Raw genomic sequence first — 10,873 nt, forward strand, 5'->3', positions numbered from 1 at the left:
GCCAGGAGTTGAGTAGTAAAGGACAAAATTTGAACTCAAGGGGAAATATTCATCATTTTTATTTTCTTTTTGAAATGCAATTACTAACTTTCAGAGAGTACAATAAAATCTTTTCAGTCCCTCCAGAAAGGGCTTCTGTGGTGCAAGTCCTGACATCCAATCTTTCATTTCTTTGATTTGTGGAGAAAGAGAAGCATGATCCCCTAAGCATTTTATACTCAAAGCAATCCCTCTTCTTTTGTGTTGGCTGATGGGGCCATTTGAAAACGAATGTTTAAAAAATGTAAGTCTAGTGAATGAAAAGTAAAGTCATTATTGAGATAGTGTCCTGCATCCAGGAGCTTGTCATTTCCACAAGCAACAGAATTTCTGGGATCAGGATCTCTGGGCTCTCGCGTTGCTCTATAAACTTAAGCAAATATTTTTACTTTGAGAGTTGCCCTTGGTTACTCGTAGCCAAAATGAGGGAATTGATTTAGACCATCCCTAAGTTCCTCCACACCACTTTTACTTCCAATAATCTGCTAATCCCTCTTCAGTTGGGTTGATTTTTGAGGTTCACCATGTTGACAATGGCCCTGTGCATTGAGAAGCAAGACAGAGGGCAATTCAATTGAGGAACTTTAGAAATCCTGGGCTGTAAAGAAGGAACTGTGTAATATCCTCAGAGGGGCAACCCTCATAAGGAGGAGGCTGACTGCACCAACTATTTGTGGTCTCCATGAATGTTGTTATTAACTTACTTTAAGTGTACCTAAAAGTACTGAAGGGCTTATAAAGGCATATAATACCTGCTTCAGATAACTCATGGTCTATCTTAGAAAGTAAGACATAAATATATGAGAAGTTAAATAATACAGTACAAGGTGAGTAATGTGATCTGCCACAAGGTGTTACATGATTAATTATTACATAAGAGAAGTATGGAGCAAAATAAATGTAGAAAAAAACATGAGCACATAACTGCTGAGAGATTAATTCATTTATTTACTCAATTTATTCAATCATTTAACAAGTACTTACGGCATGCTCACTTTGCCAAGAGCTCTGCCCAGTGCTAGGGTGGTAAGCCAAGGTGCATATGCTGTTGGATCTATCAATCAATTGTTGAAGTCTTGGAAAGGGGCTTATCCCTACTGAAATGTCAGATTTCTCCTCTCTCACACTTGCCACCACAAAGATGTACTGTGTTAGTCCGTTTTCACACTGCTATCAAGAACTTCCTAAGACTGGGTAATTTAGGAAGAAACGAGGTTTTTTTGACTCACAGGCCCACAGACTGTACAGGAAGCATGGCTGAGAGGCCTCGGTTAACTTACAATCATGGCAGAAAATGAAGAAGAAGCAAGCATGTCTTACTAAGGTGGAGCAGGAGAGAGAGCTAAGGGGGAAGTTCTACACTCTTAACCAGATCCCATGAGCACTCACTATCAGGAGAACCACAAGAGGGAAATCGGCCCCCATGATCCAATCACCTCCCATCAAGTCCCTCCCCCAACAATGGGAATTAACAATGTGACATGTGATTTGGGTGAGGACACAGAGCCAAATCATAGCATGTGCATAGATCAAACTGTGAACTTAAGATATCAGAATTTCCTTTGGCTTGTCCCAGGATTTGCAGAATTGGAGATCTATTCAATTATCAGTTATGTATTACCTTTTTTTTCTCCAGTGTTCCCTGCAGAGTACACATATCTTCAGTGTGAATTCCTCTGAGGACAAAGAGCTCCTTTCAGAGATGTCCATTTCCACTAATAGATAACTATGGAAATTTCATGTGTCTTCTTCATATTGAAACAGACTCTTCTCTCTGCTCCTTTCACACAATCATCTGCCAGTTGATACAGGAATTTGTGGGCTCCTGCCCCAAAGGGGATCTTACAAACCTCCTTATTTGCTGAGATCAAAGAAATGTTTAATCAGAGCAATTTCAAAGAAATAATAGTATTTTAAACAGATATTTAAAAGATAATAATTAAGCTGCTTCATTACCTTTCAACATACCTGATTACACAGCAGGTAGGGTAAAGGCAGATTGTTTTAAGCTTCCTTTAGTTCTACTTGTTCCTTCAGCAAAGGCTACCACCTCATTCTTCCTGTATCACACAGGGTGCATTTTAATTTAATAAAGAAAATATATATTCGTATTTAAGCCAAACGCCCAAGTTTAAAAGGTGATGCTGAATTTCAGACGCTATTTCCTGGAAGTTTGTCTTAGATCTTGCTTTCATTGGCTCAATTAGGATGACTTTGGCAGGCATTAAAAGTGATTCTTTGCAGAGTGGTTTTCACTGAACAATGTTTCCTGGTTCTTTATGACCTCTGGGACCCAGAAATATATATATAAACAACAAAAAAAAATCATGTGCCTATTTCAGGAACTTATTATCTTGCAACACTTAGATTTATCTCTTATAGTGATTTCTATTTCTTAATTCATGTCTGTTATGTGGCAGGCACTCTGCTATGCACCCAGGATCCAGTGGTGAACAATCCCTGTTGTTGGAAGGGACACTCACCTAGGTTGATTCTGAGACATCATTGGTTCTTCTCTCAGTTATTGACACAACTGTTATCTCCAGGCTGTAAGCACAGCTGGCTGCTCATCCACAGGTTCACACCATGTCCTCAGGACTTGGTCTCTCTTCTTCTCTCAGTTGCTGTTCCTCTGGACTGGCTCTGACCTCCGGAAGGTGTCCCCATGGAGGCCAGGTAATGATCAGCAGCTCCACGCCTACCTCTTTCTCTCAGCAGTGCCACAACAGTCTATGAATGTAATGTAACCGAATCCCATTGACCCCAGTTGGGCCACATGCCCATTTCTGGATAGTTCCGGACTTTTCCAGAGGGTAAAATATACTGATTGGCTGGGCCTGGACCACTACCTTGGAGCAAAGGTAGTGGGTTAAGTGGGGCCAGCAAACTGAACCTGGTAACCCCTGGACAGAGAGTGAGAAGGAACACTCTGAAAGATGAGGGAGTGAATGCTTGGCAGGCAAAAACAGCAGATGTTCTCTACAGAAATCTTTTGCTTAAGCATGGTTGCATAATTTTGAGCTAGAAGATAGGATCTTTCTGGTGGGGAGGTAAATGAAGATTGATCATTATATTTAACTAGTTAGTGGCTGACCATGGGACAAAACTCAGATGTTCTGACTTCTTGTCCAATTGACCCTTCATAAATATTTCCTTTTTTTTTTTTTTTTTTTGAGACAGAGTCTCTCTCTGTCACCCAGGCTGGAGTGCAATGGCATGATCTTGGCTCACTGCAACCTCTGCCTCCCAGGTTCAAGCAATTCTCCTGCCTCAGACTCCCAAGTAGCTGGGACTACAGGCACCTGACACCATGCCCAGCTAAGTTTTATAATTTTAGTAGAGACGAGGTTTCATCATATTGGTCAGGCTGGTCTCGAACTCCTGACTTCAGGAGATCCACCCACCTCAGCCTCCCAAAGTGCTGAGATTACAGGCATGAGCCACCGCGCCTGGCCCAAATGTTTCCCTTTTTAAAGTCAGTCACATAATTTGTGGGCCCCAGTGCAAAATGAAAATGTGGGGCCCTTTGTTAAAAAATTATTAGAATTTCAAGATGGCCATGGTGAAACATTAAACCATGGGCACAGATCACACGTGAAGCCAGTCCTGGTCAGCTAACACCATTTTCCTTGTATGCAGTGCACAGTATTTGTCAGAGTACAGCCATGCAAAGTCTTGGAAGACATTACCTTTAGCTCCACCCAGATTTCAACCTAGTATTGAAGATAGAAGAATTACACAGACACAGACCAAGGTACAATGGCTTTGGAGAAAAGCATACAGCTGAGCTCTCTTTTATGTCAACAGATCTTCTACAAGAGTAAATGTTATATTGGGCAAAATAAATAGGGATATAAATTCCATAAAGAGAGAGGAAATAAGTCTCACTCCATCCAGAGTTCTGCCCCTGGGTCTGCCACTAACTAGTATCATCTTGGGTGTCATTTTTCCACTGGGCCAAGGATGTTCTTTTTTTTTTTTCTCTGCTGTTTTTGCATATGAATCTGTTATGGACTGATTTGCATCCCTCTAAATTCATGTTAAAGCTCAAACTCCCATGTAACTTTATTTGGAGATAGGGTCTTTAAGGAGGTAAAGTTAAGTTAAATAGAGCCATAAGAGTGGGGCCCTAATCCAACAGGACTAGTGTCCTTATAAGTAGAGAAAGAGACACTAGAAATGTGCAGGCACAGAGAAAAGGCCATGTGAGGACACAGGAGGAAGGCAGTTATGTGTAAGCCCAGGAGAGAGGCCTCAAGAGAAAGCGATCCTCTGGTGCCTAGATCTTGGACTTTCAGCCTCTAAAGCTGTGCGAAAATAAATTTTTGCTGCCTAAACCACCCATCTGTGGTGTTTTGTTATGGCTGTCCTAGCAGACCAACATAGTACCCAATAAATAACTGTTTAAGGAAAAAGAAGAATCCTTAGTGGAACTAGGTAACCTAGAGAACAGAAGATTTAGAGTAAGTATTAAAATTATCGATGGCAGAAGGAGTGTGTTTTGTCTATCCCTGGGGGAAGACCTGAAGCCAATAATTGGAAGTTATAGAAAAGTAGACATTGGATCAACATAAGAAAGACTGTCAACAACCAGACTTTATTATAGTTCCTCCAGGGAGAACATTATCACAGACTTCTAGAGTTCAAGAGCAGCTCAGAGGGAGTCCAGTTGCAGGGAAAATACCAGCAAGTAGAGACTGATTGGAGGAAAGCTCAAAGTACAAGTCTTCTTTGGAAAGAAAAGCAAAGGTAAGATCTGCCTCAGCAGGATGGTTACTCCAATATGTTTTAGAGCGATCATCCTTCCTGACATTCAGGGAAGAAAAGTGAAGATTATATACATCTTAACAGAATGGTGGGTAATAAATCAATTTGCAAAGGAAATTATCAGAGCTAAGACTGGACTATACAAAATCATGGCTTAAAATGCTTTTAAGGCAAGTTTTAAAAGAGGACGTCTCAAGTACTTGGCAGAATTTACCTTTTTGCTCTATATTTGGTGTAGCTTTATTAGTAGTTAATAACGATAACTCATTATATTGTATTGAGGTTAGTAAATTTCTATGAACACACACATGCCATTGGAATATTTCTCTGAGAGTACTTAGCTATTAATCCTAAAAACCAAGTCTTAACTGCTGTATTATCAAAAAAGCACTATCAGTTTATCTGGTGATGGTAAACAGAACAAAGGGTACAACCCAAAGGGGAAATCAGTTCATCTGCTTAGAATTTGTTTCAACCAATGAGATTAAAATATCACACTAACCACTAATGATGAGTAAAGTAAAAGAAAATAGCTACAAGAGCATGAAGCATAGCAAATCATTTCAAGTGAAACCATGTCTTACCAAGTCAATTGGATTAATTCCATTGTTGCTTAGTCCAAAAGTACAACTGACCAACTTTTCTGTTTTTTTCTAATACTCTGTCAAATCCTCTAGGGTAACATCGTCTAACAAATATAATGCAAACCACATGTGTGATTTTAATTTTTTAGTAGCCACATTAAAAAGTAAAAAGAAACAGGTGAAATTACTTTTGATAATTTATTTAACCAATATGTATTTTTAAAATTGTCATTTAAACATGCAATCAATATTAAAAAAACTTCTAGTGAGGTAGTTTACATTCTTGTTAACTGAAGTCTTGAAAATGTGTATTTTATACTTCTCTCACATCTCATTTTGGGCTAGCCTCATTTCAAGTGCTCTACAGACCTATTGGGCTATTGCACCAGACAGTGCAGAGCAAGAGCCGTGGGTCCCAACTCATTCTATGACACAACCCTTTTAGAAAAAAATGAATACGTATCCCTAACACAATATATGCATATGTATTTCTTTAGAAATTGTACACGTGGATTGTTTTATATTTTATATATGTTCTAAATTTTTTAAAATACATATCAAATGAGATACAGATAAGTACATTATTAAAATGTTCACTTATTACTTCAAAAACCTTCTTACTAACAGAACTTTATTAGTAAATACAGTGTGATAAAATAAGCATCATTATATTTGAAAATCTTGATTTAACACCCATAATATGTATAATTTAGCAATTCAAAGGTCCGTCACTAAGTTTGGCTTATTTTGATCCTTGGTTTTAATGGCTGTCAAAGCTGAGAAAAAATCTCTCAAAGATAAATATATCTAAATTAAAGAGTATATTATTGTCTGCACATGAAATCATAATATTCATTTTTCAACCCCATTCACTAATTGTGTGAAATAATTTGCCATTGCTCAGCAGGTAAATTTCCACTTCCTTGATGTCAGTGGTTTTTCAGTTTCATTTTTATATTATCAACAAATGTATTCAAAGCCCACTGGGCTCTTTTTTATGAAGACTTGCAAAGTGGAAAATTCTGTGTGTCACATAGAACATAAAATGTCCCCCTCCAGAAGAAGATACCTTTGCCTGAGTGAAATCCTTTCCCTTGACTGTGGGCATGACGTGTGATTTGCTTCCAACCCACAAAATATGGGATGTCACTCTCGTGATTGGGTTTGTTACATAAGACTCTGTCTTAGTATCCTGGAGCGAGAGACTCTTCTCAAGACCTGGAGGAAGTGAGTGGTCCTGTTGAAAAGCCCACATGGCAAGGACCTGTGGGTGACCTTTAGGAGCTGCAGGCAGCCCTTGGTTGTATAGTCACAAGGAAATGAATTCTGCCAACAACCTGAATGAATTAGAGGCAGATTCTTCCCCAGTAAAGCCTCCAGATGAAGACAGCCCAGCTGAGACCTTCACTGCAGCCTTAGGAGACCCTATGCAGTAGATATTAACCATGCTCCTGCACCTGACCTAGGGAAACTGTGAGATAATAAATTTATGTGCTGTCTTAAGATGCTAAATTTCTGGTAATCTGTTACACAGCCATAGAAAACTAATATACTCTTTCTAATATTTTAAAGTATAGAAATATGAGTTTTTATACATAGCACATGATCATGTTTAGCTATAGAATCACAAAATAAGGGAAACATTTTTAAATATCTATTTTCAAATGCTCTATCCAAAACAAGAATTTGTTTTGTGAAACAGTCTCTTCTTCACACATTATTAAAATATAAATTTTGCAATTAAGGGATAGATTCAGTGTGTTTATATGCAAAAATTTTGTCAGGCAAACCTAAACTAATAGGACTTGTCATTAGGGGAAAGATCAACAAATTTTATACCTTTATATTTTTGTAAAAGAAAATGTGTATCTTATCTTTAAATCCAGCTCTTTTAGTCAACCTCTGAGTGGCTGAAAAAATATCTCTTGCCATCTCATTACAAAATGACATACAGATTCTACTATATTTTTTAGTCTTGATTTTCAAATTTTTTAAAATTTAATTTTTAAAATCAGTCACATCAGTATAGCCATTTGTGCTTTCCTGGTTTTAACTTCTCATCTTCATTACCTTACCTATAAACAATGCAATGGATGAATTCCAATTTCGGTGTTATCTGTTTAACATTACCGAAGAAACTTAAAAAGAAAAAATCTTAGAGGGGCCGCTCTATCAGTGAACATACTTAAATATTCCCTCATAAGACATTGTTTTAATTGTAGAAGTTATTCAATCTCAGAAATATATCTTCTTTGGCTATCTGTAATTTAGTGACATACTAAATGTATGTAATTCTTTATGTTGTTTATTATTTATTATGTTAATATTTATTAACAGAAAAATGTAATTCTTTATGTTGTTTATTATTATGTTGTTAATATTTATTATTAACAGCATAATAAATCTAGCAATAGCTCACTTTAAGACATCCTAAAAACATCTGTACTTCCATCTGGCTGTAGAACAAAATTCCTATCCTATATCATATGCCCTAAAAGTTGTTTCTTCCGATCTTCATCAATACATTTGACATACGTACATTCCAAAAGTATTTTGGTCCAAAGAAATGTTTTCTAGTTTGTCATCATATTGCTTTTATCATTTTATTTCAGCCATATTTGTCACATCAGGGAAACAGGTTTTGTTCCAATGATATATGACTTTTTGTCTTTGGCCATTTCACCACATAAAATTAGAATTGTCAGCATGTAATAGTAAAACTCCAAGTCACAATGGCTTAAATTCAAGGGAAGTTTATTTCTCTCTTAGGTAAAAGAAGTCTGTAAGTAGACAATCTAGACTGGTAGGTAGCTCATGGTCTCCTGTCTTTGTTGCTGTACCATCTGTAGCATACTTTCTCAAATTCCAATAGGATTTCTCAAAGTCCTGCTTACGCTTCTAAATTCCAGCTAGGATAGGTGGCCTCTGACATGGCAATGATCCCTGCCCCTTGAAATTCACACCCTGGTACCATTCCATCCCCTTGAATGTGGGGTGGACCTACTGACTTGCTTCTAATGAATAGAATATAGCAAAAGTGATGGAATGCCACTTCCATGATTCAGTTACAGAAGCTTATGATTTCTGAGTGCCTTACTGGAAATCCCTGTCATTCTTCTTGCCTGCTTGCTTTCATGAAGCAGGCTGCCATATCAAGAGTTGCCCTATGGAGAGACTCATGTGGCAAAGAATTGAGGGTGGCCTCTGGATAACAGCCAGTGAAGGCCAGAATCCCTCAGTCTAATAGCCCATATGGAACTGAATCCTGCCAACAACAATGTGAGTTAATGTGGGAATTGGATCCTTCCTTACTGAGCCTCAAGGTGACTATAGTGTAGCTAACACCTTGATTATAGCCTTCTCAGAGACTCTGAGCTGGAGGACTCAGCTAAGCCATGCCAAGATTCCTGACCTACAGAAACTGCAAGACAATAAATGTTGTTTTAAAGTACTAAATTTTCAGGATAATTGGTTATGCAATGATAACTAATAGACTTTCCAACAGGGAGGGAATAAAAGAGGAAAAAAAGTATGTCCTCACTTCTAAGGGGGCTCTATGGAAGTCTATGGTTATTTATATGTGTAACTCATTAAGTAGAATTTAGTCTCAAAGACATATATAGCTGCAAGGGAGGCTAGGAAGTACCTTTTTTTTTCACCTTGACAGCAATGTTTCCTGCTAAATATTGGGGTTCTATTACTGAAAGAAAGGGAAATGGATATTGGTATAGGCAACCACCAGTCTCTGCCAAAGTATTAACTAAGAAACCTCAGAAAAGGCTTCCAAATGTCATTAAACTCAGGAAGATTTCATCAGTTCTTGGACTGAGAATGATATGGTTATAAACATTGCTTTAAAATTATATAGTTTGTCTTCATGTTCTGGATGTATAATTTTAGAGGTCCTGCTTATCATAACCTCACACTATCTCAAGTTAATCTTGTAATGCATAATTTAAATAAGTTTATCAGGGCTAGGATAATAATTAATAATGTTTATAAATTTGTATTTCAAGTTATCTTAATAATTTTGAAAGGTGAAGGGACAAATTTATATTAGAACTGACTAGGTAATTGCATTAGTCTTCTCAGGCTACCATAAGGAAATACCACTGGTGGCGTGGCTTAAACAACAGAAATTTATTTCTCACAGTGATGGGGGCTGGAAGTCTGAGATCAAGGTGCCAGTATGGTCAGGTTCTGGGGAGAACTGTCTTCCCGGCCTGCAGACAGCTGCCTTTTCCCTGTGTCCTCACATAGCAGAGACAGAGGGAGACAGAGATCTCTCATTTCCTCTCTTATAAGGCTACATTCCTATTGGACTAGGGACCTACCCTTATGACCTCATTTAACTATAATTAATTACCTTCTAACGACCCCATCTCTAGATAGAGCTACATTGTGGGTTGGGGTTCGACATCTGAATTTGGTGGGGTGGGGGTGCAAATTTAGATCATAGCAGTGATCGTACTTTCATACTTTTACATTTATAATGTTGATAAAGAACTTGTACCAGGAGTAAGGGAGGTGACAGGTGGCTATATTCTTGTTTGCTTGTGTTTGCACTGAATACGGTCTCCAATTAATATTTCTTAGAGGAATCTATTAGAGCCATTCATCTTTTCTGAAGGTGGAAAAAATGAGAGTGCAGTTGCTAAATTTGCACCAGCCCCTGCTTGCCCCTTGCCCCATGGTGTGAAACATCTTCTGTTCTTCTTCCGTGATACCTTGAGGCCGATGTATGACATGAGACCATGTTAATCTGTTTAACAAATATTAGCAAAGCTTAATGTATTTTTATTTATAGATACATAGATAAATATTCTAGTATTTTCTTTGTGCACCTCAAAATATTAAGTAGGAGCACTCCACTTTGTAGAACACTATTATGAGTGGAGTTTGGCTTCTACCAGAGAGTCTACAGATTTTCAGGAAGTACACAAGACCCCTGAAATTTTATGCAGAAGTTTTGCATATGTGCCTAAGATAGTAATTAATAATGCCTGTCTCATGGAATTATTTTAAGTTTTAAATGAGAAAATCTGTTTAAAACTGCTTAGCTGAGTTTCTAACACAAAGGAAGCTTTTTACAAATGCTAGCTTGAAATGAATAAACATATTGTTCAGTATCACTGTCAGCCAATACTAAGCAAGATGGTTTGGCAGCTTGACGTTTTACTAAAATGAAAGTTAGGGAGCAGTCAGGCCTGTTTCTTTAATGATCATAGTGTCCTGGGTGCGAGAAAATACAGATGTTTCAATTCCTATAGGTAACACTATATGGGTTAGGTTCCCGAAAAGCTTCTTCATTCATTTTAAAATATTATTAAGCAGTTATTTTGTTCCTGGCCTTTGCTAGATGCTGATCATACAATGATGAAGAGAAAATATATGGTCTTTGTTGTCAGGGTTTTTTTTTTTTTAATCTTATTCTCATCAGGGTAACAAATATGGGGCTGAACTAAAGAAAGACTGATATACAT

Source organism: Nomascus leucogenys, chromosome 2 (assembly GCF_006542625.1).
Source record: "Nomascus leucogenys isolate Asia chromosome 2, Asia_NLE_v1, whole genome shotgun sequence".
NCBI classification, from domain to species: Eukaryota; Metazoa; Chordata; class Mammalia; order Primates; family Hylobatidae; genus Nomascus; species Nomascus leucogenys.